This window comes from Phyllopteryx taeniolatus, chromosome 3 (genome assembly GCF_024500385.1).
Source record: "Phyllopteryx taeniolatus isolate TA_2022b chromosome 3, UOR_Ptae_1.2, whole genome shotgun sequence".
NCBI lineage: Eukaryota > Metazoa > Chordata > Actinopteri > Syngnathiformes > Syngnathidae > Phyllopteryx > Phyllopteryx taeniolatus.
Genome location: NC_084504.1, coordinates 32,716,276 through 32,738,755, shown reverse-complemented (window position 1 = coordinate 32,738,755; position 22,480 = coordinate 32,716,276). Strand labels below are relative to the sequence as shown.

The window sequence follows — 22,480 nt, the reverse complement described above, 5'->3', positions numbered from 1 at the left end:
GCTATTGTTGAAATACATGATATTAATAAAGCTTGCTAATGCAGCAAGATGCCCAGATAAAAAAGGGGTTGATATGAACCATCCAGCATTTGATGCCTGCAGATTCCACAGAGAAGGACAAAAACGAGTACGGCAATCACAAGAGCTGCAGAGCACCGAAAACCTGAATCATGACAAGGGGGTCAGCACAATAAAAGAGCTTTGACATCCACTCCGAGGCGAACGGGGCCTTGCAGACAAGAGGGTAAACACATGCACTGGCGCTGCTACAAACAGCCAACGATGGGGATGAACTCAGTCACCTCACTCTCTCACTCCAGCGCACTTTACTTCGCCACTCTTTGGACCTCTCCACACACTGGAGTGGGCTTCGGCCTTCGCTAGTCAATAGCTCATCGCGACCACCCCCACCTTCCCGCCGAATCTACAACGTTTGCACAATTGACATTGTCCCAGGTTGTCGCACTACTCGTCACTTTAAACTGCATCCACTCCTTGAAGCCTCGGCGCACTTTGCACAATGGTCATTGCACAGGACTATTGCTATATTAGTCATTCAAACCGCTCTAAGTGCTAGAGGACTCTTTTTGCATAATTGTCCCCAAAAAAATTGTACCGGCATTACCAGATTACTAGCAACCTTTTATTGCTCAATGTCTTTGTGTCTCCAAAGTATTCTCTGTCAATTGACTGTCTGTTGTCGTACTAGAGCGGCTCCAACTACCGGAGACAAATTCCTTATGTGTTTTTTGGACATACTTGGCAAAATAAAGATGATTCTGATTCTGAATTGTGGGATGGCTGAGCAAATAGTAGCAGGAGCAGGGGTTCGGGCCCTGTTTACACCAGACCATTTTCAAATTAGGACGGCGTGTTTTGGGCCTCTTCCTAAAAGGCTTTGCGTGTGAACGTGACTAAAAAACATTAAAGGTGGAATTAGACATAAAACAGTTTAACGATAAAACAATACAAGTTCAAATGGTTCGTATTACTGCTTAAGGCTGGCGTTGGGCGGCGACCGCGCTGACGTCACTGCGGCTGTTCTGCGCGTAGTTTGCCTTTATACTCGAGCGCAACAACACGCGCGCAGTTTTGAAAATGCACTGCAGTTCACCTCCAAGTCGGGGGTGTCGCTAGGGCCGGTATTGGCTAGGACGGCACAGGGTGGAGTTTCCTCAGCATTTTTTGGCCATTTCCGGTAGCCGTTTTCACTTTCCTTTCAGTAACAAGGAACAAAGCAACAACAACGGCGACCGTGGAACAGTGTCTGCTAGAACAAATGGACCCAGCTGACCAGATGATCCAATTAATTATTAGACTTTACAAAGATTTTAGTCGGGCTGATCGGTATCGGTCGATATTTAACATTTTATGCTAAAATTGGATACATGAATTACTGTATTTACTTCCTGCCATCTAATAGAAGACCATTTATCATTTGTTCTGTCTGTCACTGTGCCTCACTGGCATAAATAGATGAACAAAGATACATTATTTATTGTAAATAGAATTTTTGGAGCAATTAAGTACACAAGTATATACAGTAAATGAACAGGTCATTTAAATAGACACATTCCTCCATTTTGTGATCGGATCGGTGATCGCTTTTTTCAACTCGGCCCCAAATATCCTGATCGTGTAAAGCCTATTAATTATGTTGCGAAATCGATTGAGAAGGCGGCAGCGTAGATGGTATGTCGAACCAAGGGGCACGCTGAGTACGTCATCACAGCATGTGATTAAAACGGACCAATCATGAGAGATGATCTCCGCGGCGGTTGACGCGCAGCAACAATTCTTGCCATGTGCGCGTCAAGCTACGCGCGGGCCAATTCGTCGGTCACGTGATGCAATGCGGGCGTTGTCGGCCGCGCGAGCACGGGAGTATAAAGAGGGCTTTAGTGTTAATTGCAGTGGGTTAGCCAAAAATAAATGCATAAATGAAATTGTCTATGTTTTTGCAACTGATTTGGGACATTTTAGCATGACTGAATCCGAAAATGACATCCATTTCTCTAGTTCAGGTTAGGTTTTAATGGCCAAGTTGTTAACAGTTTATTAATCAAATGTTACAAACTTTGTTTACTTGCAACTGAATAGTAGACACTGACAAAAGCACCTGTAAATTGAATGTTATGTCATCGTTGTTCAAAATTCAGGGCATCAACCACTGTTTATTTGAAAAGTCTAAATCGAAAACACATGTACATGTAAACAAATACATGTGGCCATAGTTAAAAAAGGTGACCTGATTGCACAAAACCAATGTGATACTTGGATTCAGCACATCAAAATTGTCCTAAATCAGCTGGAAAAAAAAAATCTGGGACAATACATTAGTTGTTGTGTTATTGATAGTACCGTATTATTGTTTGTGTTTATGCACAACTTGCTGTTTTCTAACACAAAATACACAAGAGCCCACTCTGCATCTTGTATACTATCACAAGGAAGCAACGATCTTGTCACTGGAACTCAGATATTTTCAATGTGTGAGGTGCAGAAACAATTTATCAACCAGTCATTACTACCCGTCGCTATATTTCAAAAGGACATGAGCCATACTACCTTAAATACGACAACTAGTGTATACAATAAATATATCAGTGCTCTGTAAGTTTGAAAATTGGGTGCCAAAAACGATAGTCACATAACACTGCAGCTTTTACGCAGAACACCTGTTAGGAGCAATTGGAAGTAATATTTCATTTGGGTCTCCAACAATCTACATAATCACCAATGTCACATGGCACAGCCGGCCACATTTCCTAATAGATGACTCAGATGACAGCCCTCAGAACAACAAAACTAAAAGGGTTAGTCACTGAATAACAAGAAGTTAGCGGTGTTGGGAAAAATCCCATACCTTTTAATAAAAAACACAATTATTTTTAAAGACAAGTCATATGCATTCAGTTTCCACCAGTTTGTGTTGTTTTTTTCCCCACTTTGCTATGGCTTCATTTAACATTCTGGTGGTAGATGTTGATGGAACCGCTACTTTTACAAGCCCATTGTGGCAGCACACGACTAGAAGTGGGCCTGAATTCAACACCGAGTCGTAAAACTCATTATGCCTGTATTGTGTCTCGGCAGAGCAAATGCATCATATAGCCTTGTTGGTACAAAAATCTCATTCTTAATAATCCAAAATTGTTGAACAAATCTATCATACCTGTTGACATTCATCCAGATAACAAACACCAAATGTAAGCAAAGACAACACATGCTATTATCCATTCCGAGTCAGATTTCTCGAGACCAGTGGTTCTTAAAACCTTGCTGGAGGTACGGAACCCCGCAAGTTTCATCTGGAGTTCACGGAACCCTTCCTAAATGGAAAAATAAAATGGGGTTTATTTCAAATTCAAAAACTGTAGAGTCACAGTCATCCAGGTCATGCACATAATGAACCACGCATCAGTTACAAAATCAGTGTGAAAAGAATTAAAACTGACAAAACATGAATTTCACACAAAAAACTAATTGAAAAAATGTCATAGGTAATTGAAAAGGGTTCATAGGTAAGAGTAGGGTTTTTTTGGGCTCTTTCTTATTATTGGATGCGCTATCTGATGTCGCAGCAATGCTACTCAACTCAAGTCTATCGTTGAAATGTTGTTAAATAAAGATAGTTTAAAAAAGAACAAAGCATTTCAAGTCGAGGCGCAGCGCCGCAATGGTAAACGCCCACCTTGACGCGGTGTTGCATTTTGAACTTTGAATTTTTTTGGTCAACGCAGTGTTAAAAGGCTTTTATGGATAGACGCGCACACGTCGTGTGTCGAGTCCTCCGTTGAGCCCCCGAGACTGCTTGACCGAGCCCCTGGGGTTCGATCGAACCCCAGGTTAAGAACCGCTACTCTAGACATGTTCACTAGTGATTCACTGATGGTGTCGTGGTACCCTCGCCTGACTTCGGCGCATGCGGCGTGGGTTCAGTTCCCACTCAGTAATGGTATGAATATGAATGAACAGTGAACTGAACTTTGAACTAGTTTGCATCAAAAATGAACTTTCCCAACGGAGAATAAAACCTTATGTTTATGTGGTATGAAAATGCAATGCTGTCCATGTTGACATCCCCACGATTGGCTGTCCTGTTTCACCAGATGTGCTTGTCCAGCTGTACAGTGTCTATATTGGCCAGCAGAGCAACTATTGCATTTCCTGCTTCTTGTTTTGCTGCCAACACCGTGAAAGTACATAAGGCTCAGCCCACCCCCTCTCCGTGAGCCTCAAACGACGACTCCCTGTAGCCATGGAGGCGCTACGTGAAAACAAACTACACCTACGACAATGTTAAAATACATTTTACTGAATCACTTTTGTTAAAAATAATTCTACAACAAGGGCCATGCTATCAAAAGTAACGGCAGGGACCTCAGGGTATAGCAGTGGGCGTTCTCCTGAATCAAGAGCGGGTCTGCCCAGCCATACTGCAGATTTGTGACTATTAAAATAAAAAACAAAAAAGCTGGCAAAACATAAAGAGTGTTGAGCTGCTGCATGTTCACTCACCGCTGTGGTGAAGGCACCACATAATCCCACTCATACAAATGTTAGACTGACCAAATCTTCAAAAAAATACAATATTCATGATCAATTGTCAATGATAAATCAATCATGCCCATCCAGCCCTACAGGAGACAAAATCCAACTGTACGTTGTCCTTTACATATCAGTAAGAAAGTTTTTGGTAAAACATTTCTACCAGGGAGATCCTTTTCTTTGTCCGCAGTACGTAGAGGTTGCAAACTGTGATTTCTACAGTATCATTTGATTTTGACTTGAATCAAGACAATTTAGTTCTCATATAATTGACTATTTTCTGCATAAGTTGATTTGTGAAATCGTGATCCACAAAATCGCACGCCCGATTTGACACTCATGACGTGGTGCGAAAGCACGCAGACGTTTGACGTCTCAAATTAGGAGAGCTTCCCTGCCCACCTGCGATTCAAGCTTCCAAAGTCAAGCAACAGGAAATAAAACTGAGGGGTGCACTCGTCTTCTGGGCTGACCTAGTTCCTCTTCATGCTACTTAATTATTCAGGAACTTTGAAATGTTCTTCTGCGTGGAAGCATGCAACCTGAGTGGCTCCGTTTGCCCCTCATGACAGCGGCCTCACAGTTATTCTATTTAAGCGTGAGAGCCTTGTCGTGTGTGCCATGTGTTTGAACGGCTGGATTTACACTGCGGGTCCAAGTGTCCGTTTCCCAACTATTATTTTGATTTCTTTCTTTTTACATGTACATTTCAACTGACACAGTTGATACGTTTACATTCCCAAAACCCATGAAACGGGCTACACGCGCACAGTGCACAAATTGTATTGTATTGTATACAAGTGACAACGAGCTCGCATTGACAAGGTGTGTCCGATCTGTCTATTTATGCTGCTGTCGCATTGGCAGATATCCAATAACTATCAGATTTGTATCCATATTTGGAAGAGGCCCGATGATATGTGTTCTTTTTCTCTTTACAATGCCAGGCCGCATATTCAAATAGTGCCACTTAAGAGCAAAAACAATCTGAAATGAACTTGAACCATGCAGTGTATAGCCATCCCTATACACACACACACACACACACACACACATATCTTGATTTGATATGCAGCTGTAAATTATGGAATCCCCCTGAAACAAAGCCTCAGCATGTCAGAACAGGAGTAAACTGGTCCAGTACAAGCACCCTAACCGGCAATTACAGTGTACTTCACTCTCTTGCCTTTCACTGTTGCATGTCACTAACATTTTCCACAGCGAGGTCATCACCCCTGAGGAATACATCCTGGACTGCCCTTAAACACCTGCCTTGCACAGTAAGACAAACAAACAACCCACGCCGAAACACGCATTCCAAGCAGAAAAGTCCGGCTAATCAAATATTACAACTGCGGCCTGGACACAAATGAGAGTAATGTCGTATAACATGCCGTCATCTGTGTTGTGCAACGGAGTCAAGTGAATCACTTAGCACAGAGCCATTTGTAATCCCTGCTAATGCGCGGTCTGCCTCTCCTAAAAGGGGTGACTGGTTTGAACTGCAACATCACAATAGAAAGCTTTGTGTGAAAGAGGAACAAAATATCACTCTAATCTGGGCCTCACGTAACAGTTTAACCGTGGTAAAATCTTCCTACACCCTTTGCTTCCAAGTTCACTATTTTTAGTTTGTTGTTTCCAATGAAAATGGAAGATGTGCCTTATTGTAGTTTTGTACACGTGTCAACTAATCCACCGCTTCGTAGACCAGCGAACACCGACATGGAGCCTGCGATCACCCGGCCGCCCAAACCGCCGCAACAGGAGCCTGTGGCTCACCGGGAATGGGACATTGTGATTTCCTAGGAATGTTGTACAAGTGACCATTTGTAAACACTCGCAGATTTATTGAAAATGTGTTCCATATTGATTTCGATCTGTTTTACCTTGTTAAATTATTGACATGAGTGTCTTCACATAGATAAATACAAATTAATTATTATTAATAAAATTTTATGAAAAGATCCTTTGAGCAAACTTATTTCAAAAGCACCGGTATTTGTAAAACTGGTAGCCTAAGTGGTAACTAGTTCAAGATTAGTCCCTCTGCTTCAAATATCTTTGAGCAAAATGGATGTTTGTAAAGTCTGAGAAAAGAAGGCTACGAGGACACCCTTCCAAGTCAGTTCTCACATCAGCACTAAGCATCGCGGTCACCGAGCGAGCTGGACTGTCATGGAAATGTGAGAACAGATGTTTTCAAACTGAACGTCACAGTGACTGTGATGCCAATGAAAGTGAAGTGGGATCGTGTCCAGTTCAATGGAACTTGGACCACAAGTAATTCGTAAAATGCTACCACACGGAAGTTAGCAGCACTCTCTCAACCCAAACTAAAAACAATCGACAAGGAACTGGGCAAGAAATGCCAGACAGCTGCTCTTTCTCAATCGGAAAGGAGGAGGATGGCTCGGGAGGAGGCTGTGATCCCGGGAGGCCGTGTCATGGTCACAGCTTCATATTTCCTTCTTTAGTTTCTGCATTTTGACTCTGGGGGGGGAAATAATGTGGCATATTTATGTTGTGTCATTTCCCCATCATCATTGTTTTTTTTTTGTTAACTGCGATTGCATGTGCACATACACACACACACAAATTCATATATTAGGACTGTTAAGTTAAGATTTGATTCGTATCTCACTTTCTGGTGTATCATTTTAGCCCAAAATTAATTGTCGGGGCTGAAAAGTACACACAGGTTTTGGAGCAACATACCGTGGGTACGGAAAGTATTCAGACCCTCTTCAATTTTTCACTCTTTGTTATAATCGCAGCCATTTGCTAAAATCATTTCGTTCATTATGTTTCCCTCATTAATGTATACACAGCACACCATATTGACAGAAAAAAACGGAATTGTTGAAATTTTTGCAGATTTATTACAAAAGACAAACTGAAATATCAACACAGCCATAAGTATTCAGACCCTTTGCTGTGACACTCCTATATTTAACTCGGGCGCTGTCCATTTCTTCTGATCATCCTTGAGATGGTTCTAAACCTTCATTGGAGTCCAGCTGTGTTTGATTATACTGATTGGACCCGATTAGGAAAGCCACACCCCTGTCTATAGAAGACAGTGCATGTCAGAGCAAATGAGAATCATGAGGTCAAAGGAACTGCCTGAAGAGCTCAGAGACAGAATTGTGGCAAGGCACAGATCTGGTCAAGGTTACAAAAACATTTCTGCTGAACTTAAACTTCCTGAAAGCACAGTGGCCTCCATAATCCATAAATGGAAGACGTTTGGGACGACCAGAACCCTTCCTAGAGCTGGCCGTCCGGCCAAACTGAGCAACCGGGGGAGAAGAGCCTTGGTGGGAGAGGTAAAGAAGAACCCAAAGATCATTGTGGCTGAGCTCCACAGATGCAGTCGGGAGATGGGAGAAAGTTCTAAAGTTCAATGATCCGAGGAGCTAAGTTGTCTGGGGCTTCACACCCCTGGTAGGGTCGCCCATGGCAAACAGGTCCTAAGTGAGGGACCAGACAAAGCACGGCTGAGAGACCCCTATGATGAAAAATATGAATGGAACTAGGTTTCCCTTGCCTGAACGTGGGTCACCGCGGCCCCCCTCTGGAGCCAGGCCTGGAGGTGGGGCCCGAAAGCGAGCGCCTGGTGGCCGGGCCTGCACCCATGGGGCACAGCCCAAAAGGGTAACGTGGGTCCCCCTTCCCATGGGCTCACCACCTGTGGGAGGGGCCATGGGGGTCGGGTGCAGTGCGAGCTGGGCGGCGGCGATCCGATACCCGGCTACAGAAGCTGGCTCGAGGGAAGTGGAATGTCACCTCTCTGGCAGGAAAGGAGCCCGAGCTGGTGTGTGAGGTCGAGAAGTTCCGAATAGATATAGTCGGACTCGCCTCCACACACAACTTGGGCTCTGGTACCAGTCCTCTCGAGAGGGGTTGGACTCTCTACCACTCTGGAGTTGCCCACAGTGAGAGGCGCCGAGCAGGTGTGGGTATACTTATTGCCCCTCGGCTCGGCGCCTGTAAATTGGGGTTCACCCCGGTGGACGAGAGGGTAGCCTTCCTCCGCCTTCGGGTGGGGGGGGGGGGCGGGTCCTAACTGTTGTTTGTGCCTATGCACCAAACAGCAGCTCAGAGTACCCATCCTTCTTGGAGTCCTTGGAGGGGGTGCTGGAGAGCGCTCCCGCTGGGGACTCCATCGTTCTGCCGGGGGACTTCAATGCTCATGTGGGAAATGACAGTGAGACCTGGAAGGGCGTGATTGGGAGGAACGCCCCCCCGAACCGTGTTCTGTTATTGGACTTCTGTGCTCATCACGGATTGTCCATAACGAACACCATGTTCAAGCATAAGGGTGTCCACACGTGCACTTGGCACCAGGACACCCTAGGTCGCAGTTGGATGATCGACTTTGTGGCCGTGTCATCGGACTTGCGGCCGCATGTCTTGGACACTCGGGTGAAGAGAGGGGCAACCTGGTGGTGAGTCGGCTCCGATGGTGGCGGAAGATGCCGGTCCGACGTGGCAGGCCTAAACGTATTGTGAGGGTCTGCTGGGAACGTCTGGCGGAATCCCGTCTGAAGGAGTTTCAACTCCCACCTCTGACAGAACTTTGGGTGTATTCTGTTCTTATTTACATTTATGTCCCAACTTTTTGGGAATTGGGGTTTGTATGTTAGTGTGGCCTCAGATAGGAGGAGGTCTTGCAAAGCTCTGTGTTGTTTTAAAGAGTTGTTACAAAATATAGATCCTAAACTTTTTAATCTTACAGAATAAAATGCAACATTTCATCAAGTTTTATTACTTTGAAACTTGACTTTAACTATGGAATATAATTGGTTGCATATTTGACTAGAGGCAGCAGAGCATAAAAATGAAAAAAACAAAGATTGAAAAAGGTATCACATTATGATGCGTTGTTTACAGCTGGCTGAGCACAGTGCATATTTTTTTCTGACATGCTATTGATCCAAAACTATAGCATGTTTACAAAGCATCCAAACAATTTCAGACATGTACTATAAAGCTCTAAAACACAAATTCCATATTTATGATGCGACACGATTTTCACTTAACTATTGAGAGCTGATTCTTGAGGCAATCAAATAAGTTGGAAGCCGTGGTCTTACCAGTTTCATAGCTTTATTGTGTTTCATAATATGATCAGAAATTGAACTAGCAGCGTAACAGTCTCCCTGAGGCACCACACTGAGCACGGGATTATCGCTGCCCCCATTACCCTCCTGAATGAGGGTGGGGGACACACCTCACTCACGTTTAACTCTTCCTAACCCAAACAGTTGACATGTCTCTTACAGCAAATAATCCAGCCAGTCATTATAGCAAAGCTCATTATTATTGCATTAAACAACAAATCTTAAAAATTCCACAACCCAATTTAATCTAAAGCGTCGTATTCATGGAGGAGTGTTTATGATTATTTATTATACTTTATTAACTGAAAATGTGGTGTGAGAATTAACGTACGACATATGCATTTTTACAAAGTACAAAGAGTTCTTAGGTGTCTTAATAATTGTTATTAAGACACCTAATGCACTAATGTCACAGCTGGATCATGCTCATGCGTGGAGAGTGAGGCATGAGGATGACATCATAGAAAAGAGACAGTTGTTGCGTTAGCATCTCGGACGCCACGTTAGAGCTCACGGTAGGCGTCGGGCCGCCCGAGTAAACATATGGTAACGGTTCGTGACAAAATACAGAGAAATCAGAACACTTGGCATTTCTGACCACCTGCAACATCAAACCCAAAAGACTCCCGAATGACCGAAGTTCTGTTTCTCTTCGGGATTAAATCTCCTAACTCCACTTCCGGTTCCACTGAAGCCAAATACAAATCGTACTTTCACAGGACAGGGATGAAGCGGGGATGTGACAGACAGTCACCAGGTGCTCACAGGAGTGTCATTGATTACTTCATTTATGTTTATTATTACTCGCTGCTCCTATGTTTTGTCGTTGGTGTCCTAGTCTATTTCAGTCGATAATCACGGAGTATATCTCAGGTCACTGATGATGTACTGATACATCCGTGCAGGCCGCTCAGGTTCAGTTTCCACTCCAGAATGTGGTGAATATGAGTGGAAGTGGTTGTCTGTGTCTTTAAATGCCCTGCGATTGACTGGTGGCCAATTCCAGGGTGTCCTTTGCCTTTCGCCTAATGTCAGCTGGGAAAGGCTCCAGCCCCCATTGATCCAGAACAGAATCAGGGGGACACGGTGCCGGTATGTATCTCTTATTAGTACCTTAACATAGAACCTATGTTAATTAATGTTCATTAGTAGTAGTAGTATCATGGAAGTAGAATACATTAATTAACAGAATATGAAGAAGGTGTGGGATTTCATAAGACTAGACTTCTTCCAACTTCTGTTTGAACATGGAGAAGTAGTGTTCAGTGTTTTTATTTTTTGTTTGTCGTCATGTTCAAAATAAACATTCAAATCCAAGTAGAAAATGGTGAAAACAGTCAACTCAAGTGTATGCGACTGACAGATTGAAATGAAGGTAGTGACTGAAAGAGAAACATTTCAATGTATTGTTGCGTTGTTATTGCAACATTGTTACGCATCAGCAAGAATGAGCTCGTTCTTCTGCCGAGTTCACTCTTGCACAGTAGCCACTTTGACACTGCATTAAATTGGTGCGCCGGAGTGGACCTGGGATTTAGTCACTTTTCACTTTCAGACCAAACGCAGCAGGACCTCGCTTCGCTGTGTGCTTCGACACTGCTGAAGTCTCACAAGATTTGGTGACGTCTCACACACAGCTGTTTCACATTTGAGACATATTTTCCAGAAAAATCCGTTGATCTCCCAACTGTCCGACGAGGAAGTTCCATTGTATAAAGGTGTTGCAACTGCAATGGTGAGCATTCCTTAAACACAACTGTACTGTTGACTGAGAGTAACCAAAGAAGAAAGGATTATTTCCTTTTTCATTTTACATTTACTCTGTCCAGATCAAAAATGGATGTTTTTCCTGATATATTTATATCTCTTAAGTTTGTGAATATGACGTGTGGTGTCAAAACACTAACCTGAAATATAGCCACGTTAAGACACTTAACTGCTTTGGATGCTCTGATCCGTGTGTGCGTGTTTGTTTGTTTTGGTAAGTTTACGAGCATTAGAAAACACTGCTTTCGTTTTCGGGGCACAGCGATTGTGTCAACACAAGTTGGAAATACACTACAGTTGTTATTTCACAGAGGTAGAGTTCCTTCTCACAAATGTTTACCTATATTGCGCCTCTAAAACACGTTGACTATATTCAGTAAATTCAGGTTAAATTACATGATGATGATTAGCTGGTATTACACCTTTTCATCATGTGCAATATGTATGTACAGTACTTACCTTTATAGTCATGTTGGTAAACTGATCAAATGTACAAGCATGCTGAAGTGTGAATATTCATATGAATTCATGTTTTTGGTATGTATGTTTTTACTGCATAGACATGTTGCTGTATATGTTACAATGACAATAAACGAAGTTAAATCCTTTTTTTTTTTTTTTTAAATCAACCCTTCAGCATCAACGCAACTATGTGACTTTCTATCTTATGTCTCATGCCTGCCATTGCTTTCTACAATTAACTGTTACCTTGTTACACTGAGGAACCTGAAATCACCTTGAGCTCAAGCTTCACTGATTTTTCTCATCAATTCTGAGTTTAACCTTCTCTATCATCCCATGAGCTTCCATTAAACACAATCTAAAAAAAAAAAAAATTATCATTCATTTAGTCTTCAACTGTTTGGCACCCCTGTGGGAATTATTTGCAAGTCCAAAAAAATAAACAAGAGCTTGGCCTTTATTAGCATGATTTGTGTGCTTATAATTGAATTCATTGGAAGCACACAGAGTCCCTCAATAAGCAACACGGCCTTATTATTATTCAGCTCGTGAGACACAAGTAAAACCGAAGGACTTAAAAGTGTGACGGCATCACGTTCAAAACGCATCTCGTCAGCCTGGCATCGAATAAATAACAATTACGTCACACAAGATAACAACTCAACAAACTCCTCACGTCCAAATACTATTAATGCTGCCACTGCACTATGATCTCTCAGTTCTTGGGTGTCCCAATGTCAACATTCAAGTCGCAGTGGCTTACTTGTAAACGGCACGTTCTCACTAATGTGCATGACATAACGCATACAAAGTGGATTGCGAACAGCGTTTACACGCGCAAAGCGGCCACTTGGTGCAAAGTTGGGCAAAATGACGCGCAATAAAGGCTGAACATCGTTTGAAAATGGCGTGTCCTTGCAGCCTGCTGTGATTTCAGATGCGACGGACGAAAGATTGCTGTCGAAGAGTTTTCGTGGGGTCAAATTGACGTGAGCCAGCCTGACAGCTAGCGAGCTAGGCTAGCTGGCTAGCTAGCTAGTAGCACGCTAGCAGCGTTAGCCACGAGCGAGCTTAGCCTAGCCATGTAGCACGTGCTTGCGAATTGTCCAAATCCTCAAGTTCATCCGACAACGGCCAGCGAAGTGCTGCAACAATGCTGCGGTGACGCGACAAAGCAGATCGACGCCGCGCTTCGTCGACGCGGTAGCTGCAATGTTTGCGGAGCCTGGAAGAGGTCGATAGGGTTTCTCCTCCAAAGGAGGGCTGGACCTTGGCGCCGTCCGACAACACGAGAAACCCGCACGCGCACACGCGCGCGCACGCACACACAGCAATGGAGGCTAACTCACCTCAGCGGCGGAGGAAGCGAGGACCATTGAACGGGAAGCGAACGTCCCAGTCGTCGTCGTGTCGCTTACAGAGCTTCTGGCTTCGACGGCGCGCGTCCGCCCTCAATGAGTCCACACCAAATGGTACTTTTGCAGCTCATTTGTTCCGCTGAAGGTTGAGCTACGTCGTGCCTGCTCCTGCACAATGCGCTGATGTGCTTGCCTGCGGGCGGGCGGCCGGCCGACGCGCCACAGCGGGACTGGAGCGCCTCCCTCCCTCGCTCTCTCGCTCTCTCTCTCCCTCCCTCCCTCGCTCTCTCGCTCTCTCGCTCTCTCCCTCCCTCGCTTTCTCCGTCCCTCCTCCGGCTGAACGTCCCAGCAAAATGCGGGAGGACATGTCCTCCGGTCACTCGTCATCACACTCCAGCAACACGCATGCCCCCCCCCCCCCCCTTTCGAGAGAACATTTATATTCAGTCACGCATTGATAAACACAAACAAGCTGATTGTCAAGTCAGGGGTCTCGAACTCATCTTCAGCCTTCAAACAATGAGTCGTATTGTTCCCAGTTTGCATGTCACTGTGACTCAGTTGCAGTCAGTGTTGGGGAGTAACTAATTACATGTAGCGTTTTATTACAACATGTATGTAGTTGTAATCCATTACATTACTGGGAGAAAATCCATCCATCCGTCCATTTTCAGCACCGCTTATCCCGCTTAGGGAGAAAATGGGAGAAAATGTGTAATTCCATTTACATTTCCAAAAAATAGTTGCAAATGCTCAGATTCCCCAACCCCCATCGCTTCTTCCTTCTCAAGCCGACGCTTGTGATTGGCTCTCTCCGGTCATGTGCCAATCGTCTCAAACATGACATATTTTTCCATTTGTCATTCGGTCAACATGCTATCGTGTTTTGCACGTGCTGTACACGTATAATGCAATAAACATTTGTATTATGTCGTCACATTTCATCCTGTTTTGTTTTCAGTTTATTATTTTGTAAAGAACAAATATGTGGTGAATTCCAAAATAATGATCTATTGTTTGAATCCACAGGAAACAACTGATTGTTGATGTATTCATTCAAAATAAAGAAAAGTAATCAAAACGTATTCAATTGTAATCATTTTTATGACTAAGAGTGTAACCACTTCAATTATTTTCTCAAAGTATTACAATTGTTCAACAGTGTAACTTGTAATTGAACCCAACTACATTTCCAAAGTCATCTTCCCAACACTGCTCGTAGTGACCAGTACAATTCTCGACGTACGGCGTTTTGTGTGTCGATAGTTTAGAATTCGATTGTCGGTACCCCCGCTACCCGCCCTTGAGGACTTCCACGCTGCCAGAACTAAGACAAGAGCGTGCCAAATCCTCTCGGACCCTCCGCATCCCGGTCACCGTCTCTTCCGGCTCCTTCCCGCGGGTAGGCGCTACCGATCAATGCAAACTAGAACTAGCAGACATTCCAACAGCTTCTTCCCTCTTGCCATTAACGTCTTAAACAGCTAACCTACAAGTCCGTTGGAACAAGCTGCCAATTTTTTTGTCTTGAGTTTGTTGTCACATTTCCGTCGGGCCAATTATATACTGCTTGCGCACTCGCTGTAGTAGTCTCGCCGCGCTGCACTAGTTGCATATCTGTTGTTGACCAATACTGGCCACTCATGCCAGAGTAGCACCTGCACCACTTGCACACTGACTGAGGAGTATCTGCAACATTTGCACAATCGACATTGTCCCAGATGATTGCGCTACTCGTCACTTTAAACTTGCATCCACTCCTTGAAGTTTCAGCGCCCTTTGCACAGTGCTCATTGCACTCCGCGGACTATTGCGAGATTAGTCATTCCAACTGGTCGAAGTGCTAGAGGACTCTGCATCTTTTTGCACAATTGTCAAAAAAAAAAAAATAATAATAATAATTGTACCGGCATTGCCAGATTACAAGCAACCTTTTATTGCTCAGTGACTGTTTTTCTCAATGTCTCCAAAGTGTTCTCTGTCAATTGGCACTCTGTTGTCGTACTAGAGCGGCTCCAACTACCCGAGACAAATCCCATGTGTGTGTGTGTGGTTTTTTTTTTTTGGACATACTTGGCAAATAAAGACGATTCTGATTCTGATTCACTGCGATTCCCAAGCAGAATGCTGTGGAACACGAGTGTGCTGTGAGAGGTCATCGGGGTGCTGCGGGAAATGATCCAATTTCGCTTCATTGGCCTAAAAAATGATGACATATCATTGGCATTATGCCTAAGCAACTGACTGCTAACAAGAGTAGAAAGATTAAGCGCGAGGCTCACGCAGGGTCCTCGGTTCACAAGATATAACTGAGACGTGATGGGAACAAGTCAGAATGCGCCAACCTACTTCCACAGTGGCAAAGTCAATATTTGTATTAAAAAAAAAAAAAAAAAAAAAAACTTCTGGTCCGCAAATATAAGACAATCAAATGAGAAACAGTAAGTACAGCGGCCACTGAGTGCGCCTTCTCGAGACATTTTCTCACGCCGCCGCTGTGCAAAAGTTCATTGCGGGCCGTTTCTTGTAAATGTGATCATTACAGTTAATAGTCACGGTTTATATTCTAGGGCCTAAATAAGAAACAATCAAATGGAAAAACAGTAAGTACAAATTTCTGCTGCCACTGCCGCTTGTGACCGCAAAACTTTGTAAAGTGTTACACTTTCTTCTTATACCTCACACAGCCGAATGTTACACCATATTTATCAACTAATTAATGACAAGACAATAAATATGTTATGACAAACATTCACTGGCATCTCCCAAAATGACTGCACGAGGAAGGCTGATTGACAGAAGAATACATTTGGCGTTTTGTGTTTGTGTTGCTTGAACTTTTAAAAAACTTTTAAAGCCATTTCCAGCTCAATCCTAAAAGATTTTGGCCAAGCGTTTCCGACAGGTCATAACACCCTGACCTCAATTTGGGCGCGATGTCAGGGATTGTTTTTCTCGCCGCTCCGTGGTCCGGGAGACCCCCTCGACCCATCGGCGCATCCACCATCCACCCTCTCTTCATCGCAGCAAAGGCAACAGCTGATTTCAGCTGTTGCCCGAGAGCACGTCAGCATCGTCTATCCCACATTGTTGCAAACGGCCAATTCGTCAGCTTGCTGATAAGACACAAATGTTTCTCACTCCCCGCTTCGCTCGAGTCTCGAGTTCAAAATAAAGAGAAAGCTCTGAGCGTTCTGCAGCAGCATCTAAGCAGTCAACAGAGATTTCAAAGGCCGCCGGTTGATATGTGTATGGCACACACCCGTTCCAGTTCTGACACAGGAAAAAAAGCAGAACATCTTTCTGAACAGAGAGATGGCTGGAGGGAACGCCCTCATCAAAACCGAAATCTTAAAAGGGCGTCACAGATGATAAGTGAGCGAACAGTGGCACATTCCAAAGCATCTTTGCCACGCTCACAATACATGAATATCGGGAAGAGGGAATTTCACTGAATTGGATTTCCTGTGAAAGCTAAGACCTGAAAATGTAAGTACTGACACTCACAAAAGAAGAAAAAGAACAAAAAAATCCCATATACGAGCTGCGTGTTTCTATGAAGGTCGAAGGTCCTAACTGGAACATTGTGTAATTTATAATACCGGTTTAATTACACGCCAAGTTCTGCCGTATAGTTGAGCTGCTATAGAATTCCCTCTACCGACACCGGCGTTTCTTACTACGGTGAGAAGCTGGCTTGAGTCAAGCGCTCCAGGAAGATGAGTTTACATTTCGGATGCAGCGTGAGGGATGCAACCCCAAAGGTTTGCCGCACAAAGTCGCAAGCGCCGGACTTCATCTCAGCGCCACCTGACTTCGACAAAGAAAGCTCTGAGAGCGGCGAATGCGCCATCTCGCTGGAAAGTCCGACAACTGCCTGCATTGTTGGAATTCCGCCTTAACTTCCTGAGTCTCTCTGCAGCTGGCCAACAGCCAGCGCTTGCTTTTCCCTCATTGCCGCCCCCCCCCCCCCACAATCCCCACCCTTCCTTTTATTAGAATCATATGGAGACTATCTTTTGCTGTTGAGACACTAACAACATAATACATAGGAGAATTATGTTTTTAATCACGTACTAATCCAACATTTATTCATAATTCATGACAGTTGGAGTTTGTTTTTATTGTGCATGTAATGTGAGAGTGGAAATCATTTCAAATCATTTTCATTGTCACTGAACATTGAGCCAAATCTCTGATCGTGTTTGAAGTGTGAGAATGCAAAGAGACGAGGATTCACGCTGGCGCTATTCTATGCCAAAAATATGTTTTGCTCTCCCTTTCTTGTTCTTCCATTGGTTTGGAAATCAGGCCTCTCTGTCCCATCTTTTACCTTGAATTAGATTTAAGAAAAACCACTGTGCCAGAGGAAAAACACATCATAGACAGAAAGTGTGGCTACTGAGGTGGCAATCATCCTCACGCGTACTTAAAGCAGGCGCATCCCGCAGCCTCGCACTGTTAGGCTATTGCGCGTCACGTGCGACCTCAACAGCTTTGCTGAAACGATAGCGGATTATCCACCTCCGGTGAGCAACGAAAGTTCCAAAGAAAAAAATGGACAGAGCCCAAGAAAAAAAACCAAGGGTAAACATAGGCGCAGCCTTTCAGCGGCGGAGGGGCTAGAGGCAGCTGAGAGGATTCCGAAACGACGCAGAATTCGCGACATTTCTGCTCGACGGGTACGTTTTTCACTTCTTTTTGATTCTTAACTGATTGTACATTCCCCCAAAAACGAAAACGTCACACCGATAACATTTTGTCTCTCAGTAACACTCCATGATGAATAAGGCTACCTCGCGGCCGTGGCTAACGTCGGCTCGCTTGAAGTGCACATTTCGTACAGAGGGGCGTGGCTTTGCGCCGAGCGAGCGGGGGGGGGGAGGGATTCGTAAAGCTGACGTTCAAATCTTGCTAGCAGTTTTAAACCTGTAAACTCCCCTTTGAGCAAGATGATCAGAGGGCAGTAAATATTGCAGTAACAACGTAGCCCTAATGTAGCACGAACATTCTTTCACATGCATTTCCTAAAGAAAGGATCCACTTAGATGACAAAATGTAGAGCACCGTCGAGGTCATCTATAGCACAGTGTTTCAGCAACCTGGGAAATGTTCGAGTTTCAAATATTCCAGGCACCGCGGTGTTCTCAAATCATTCCCAGACTTGCCGTCAGTGGCCGCGGCGGGCACGACAGACACGTTCCCAAAATGCCAGCGCGCCGCTGTGATGAAACCGCAGAGTGGAAGCATCGCTCGGGCGAGCTCGACCATCTGTTAGCTCGCACGGTCCCCGGACCTTGTTTGGACGGGTTTCAGCAAGATTGTCACGACATCCATGTCGTCACTGGACCAACACGCACGAAAAGGACACGTTGCAGCCTTTTTCGTCGCGGAGAAAACACGCCTGGAGAGTATGATTCACTGCCTGTCAGCTCTGCCCTGCAAAAATAAGATGCAGGGACATGATAAGGCATATATTATGGCCGGCATCTATCACCGTGAATAATAAAAATGGCGATCATCCCTCTGAGTGCATGTTTCTCACTGATGTGATGTGATGCTTCTTCACCTTGTTCAAGCCGAATGGAAAATGCCCACGAACGGAGACACTCAATGAACAATTGCCAGGAGTGACATTGGATCTGAAGTGATGCAATGGTTCACGTAATCCTCCTTTCAAAGAGAGACAAATTCCTTTCGGTTGCCACCAAGGGCAAAAGTGGCTCGGGCGGCAATTTCAGGCTGACTGCCGAGGCCGAGAGTCCAGAGGTGACTGGCCTCCGCTCGCCCCGGCACAAATATGGCTGAACGCGAAGCGCTGTGCCGGGCGGACCTGCAGTGCTGCAAATCGGCCAGATGCCGAGGCGGCGCCGAGTGTTTCGCCCTCCTTCCCCTTCGGAGATCGTCAGCCCAGTCCAGGTCTTTGTCCGTTGCATCGTAAGTGGCTCTCAGGTGTGGGACAGGGTAAACACTGGAAATTCCAGGAATGGGGAAGGATGTATAGGGGTTGTGATAACACTCTATATGGGAGGAAACAGACAAATATTGACATTTTTAAAGGGGGGTGCAAGGGGAGGGGTTCAGAACGCCCGTAAATAAAGCTAATGAAATGGCGTTTGAGTCTGCAGAGAGGTGGGACGGCTGGTTGAGTCTTACCCACTCTGATTTATCCTCTGCGTCCAATGGGAGCACAGCGGGTACATCCATTACCTCACTTCATCAATAACGTCCGACGGACAGGGCCAAAGGCCTGCTTTCTACACAGACACGCACCCGAGAGACCTGCTCAGAAGAATCTCAAGACGGGGGGGGGGGGGGGGGGGGGGGATTCGCTGTAATGAAGTCTCACGTGGAAAGTGCAGAGGAAAAATGTCTCAACTGGGGGATGGGTTACTTTATAGGAGCTGTGCAGCTCAACACCCGCACCAGAACACTTGAGTAACATGCACGCATCCATATCTCACAAGCTTTTTGTCCGTCATCGTGTCCTCGAGGAGCGGCGTTGCGAAGATGACTTTGGAAATGTAGTTGCTTCCAATTACAAGTTACCCTGGTGAAAAGGTCAAAGTAGTGGAATGACTTCAATGACTTTCCCAAAGTAATGTAACGAAGGACATTTGGATGACTTTGTTCCTTTTAAATGAATGCATCAACAGGACCCTTGGATGGTTCCACAAGAAAAGCGCATCAAAACCGCTGATCATTATTTTGGAATTAACCATGTTTGTTCTTTACACAAAGAATAAACTGATAACTAAACATAATGCAACTTAAATACATCATAAAAAGCGTTTGTACAGCATGTGGAAAACATGACAGCATGTTGACCTCATGACAAATGTGCACAATATTGAGACAATATTGCTTCGTATGACGAACTTGATAAGTGAATGTTCTGTACAATAGTGTCAAGTTATAAAGATGAAACCATTCAAAAGTCAATCTTCTCTTAAATGTTCAAAAGTTCAACTATGAATTGAAGCCACTCAAACTCTGACAAACTGATAGATTGCACCACAAGGTGGCGCTGGGAGGTGATATTTGGAAAAATGTGTCATGTTTGAGACTATTTTTCAAATGTAACTAAAACTCTAGTCATGGAAATTTCCAAAAGCAGCTGTAATTTCATGACACATTTGATCCCAGTAACGGAATGAATTACAATTCAATACATTTTGTAATAAAATGACCTAATCCAATGACATGTTATTAGTTACTCCCAAACGCTGTCTGTGAATAAAGCTACATTCTTCAAGTTTGATGTCAACAGAGTTGTGCAATGGCGAGAACATGAGACACATGACACAGATAATGCGCGCCGAAAGTTTCTTGCAACTGAAATGAGGTGAAACGTCACCAGAGCTTTATGGTGTGTGGTTAACAGCGCAGAGATAAGAATAGAGTGCAGCAGCAGATTTAAGTAATCTCTGTCACACACCTCCGCCTGTGTATGTGTGTGAGCTTTCATCTCCTTTCTTGCAGGGAGATCGCACGGGAGTGTCCGTGTTGATGTCAAGAGTGATTTTCAGCTGCACAGCTCAAAGGAGGAAGCTCACGGCTCAATGGCCTCCAAAAAACGCAATGCTCAGCTATCAACAAATCGCACGTACGACGTTGATCGTGTCGAGGATATCACCGAGCGTGTCAAGTCGAGAACGCCGATTTGTCCGTGAAGATATGCTTCGATATCGGCTCCAGGTGTCTAAAATAAGTAAAGCATTACGTTAGCGTGTTCTTCTACCTATGTATAATGTGCATCAGCGATTTGCTCAAAACATGATGCATTATCCATATTTTATGTTTTTCAAAGAAATGTTCTTCTCTGTGAGCATGTCGCTTCCTTACCATGGATTTCCACTCGACTTCTCATACTATCTAAGAGATTATAATCTATATATATATATATATATATAGCACACACGATCGATTTTATATGATTTTTTTTAAAGAAAGAAAAATGTGTATTATACATGAGAAATTAAAACGAGAATTACATGCCGTAGAATAGCACTAATAAGAGCAAATACAGTACCGCCCCCAAGGTTGAAGCGTTAGCAAACAGAATCAAATGTCAAGTGCTGTGTTTGCATTTGTTTGTGCGAGGACACTTTGACTAGCAGACCTTTTTGCAATTTGCAGCATGCGCTTTGTTGGGAAAGCCAACACAAAAGCACAATTCTGTTAACTCCTGGTGCAACATGCATGCTGCAGCCAGGTCGGCCTTGCAAAGAAGGAGCTGCTCTCAATTGCCTTACCTGGATAAATAAAGGTTCTATTGAAAAATAAATAACATATTTCAACACAATATAAGTCAACATGCTGTACAACAACAAGCTTCATTAACTCAGGTGGCGGAGGTACTAAGTAAGTGAAACCCTCTTTTCAGCGCTCGGTTTTTACTGTGTGATCCATCTGTGTGGTGTCGGGACATTTGGAGTTGAGTTGAAGTCCTCATCAGTGGAAGCTTCTGCAGACAGATAACGTGTTGGAGCTCAGTGCGGAACAAAGCACACGCGGGCTTTAGTTCAAAACTGGACTTATACAATTGAACAAAACTGTTCACAAGCTGTTTGATGGCCACGTCTCCAGACGCTGGGACGCCTCTCTCTTATACAATTGTCGTTTCGAAACAATCAAGACAATCTGCCGTCCCTGACTCAGAAGGCACGCAAATCTAAGTGCGCTCTCATTCCAAATGAAAATAAATAATACCAGGAGGAACGATTCAGCTTTCACCTCTGGAGGTCCGTACAAAGCTACAAGAAAATCTATTTGATGTGGCATACCAAGCAATTGCAAAATTCTGATCAGAACCTTATCAAGCTGTATTTTTTTAGTCAAAGTCTATTTGGAAGTTCTGAACTGAAATGTCTCCATTCTGAGAATACATTATTGAAAACATACAGCGTACTTTAGACCCTAATCTCAACTTTTAAGTCGTAAAGGGCTTTTTTTCCTCCCCCTCCTAGCAATGTTTTGGTAGTATTGTCCCATAATACTACAACAGTACAGCAGTTTTTGCAGTTAACGAGAGAATTTCTAATGTGCCCGAGATCGGACGACTGCACAAAAATGTCTGCCTGTAGCCTTGCGCTTCCTTGCACAGACATCTCCCACAACTGCTGTGTGGGCACATGATGTTTTTGTCAACGGCACAACCTTGAGAGAGATCTGCACTCTTGTCCGTGTTATTATATTCAACGTGAATAAATTGCG

The 22,480-nt window shown here is 44.2% G+C and overlaps 1 protein-coding gene across 6 annotated transcripts in view; it reads right to left on the bottom strand.

Annotated features, from left to right (window-relative positions):
- ncor2 (nuclear receptor corepressor 2) overlaps positions 1-13,511 on the bottom strand; it is a 78,603-nt gene extending 65,092 nt beyond the window's left edge. For 3 of the 6 annotated variants that reach the window (XM_061768806.1, XM_061768808.1, XM_061768811.1), the window contains exon 1: positions 13,256-13,511. The gene's annotated coding sequence lies outside the window, so the exon portion shown is untranslated. The remainder of the gene's footprint in view (positions 1-13,255) is intronic. The other 3 variants (XM_061768807.1, XM_061768809.1, XM_061768810.1) reach the window with 1 other exon arrangement.
- Positions 13,512-22,480: the final 8,969 nt, after the last annotated feature.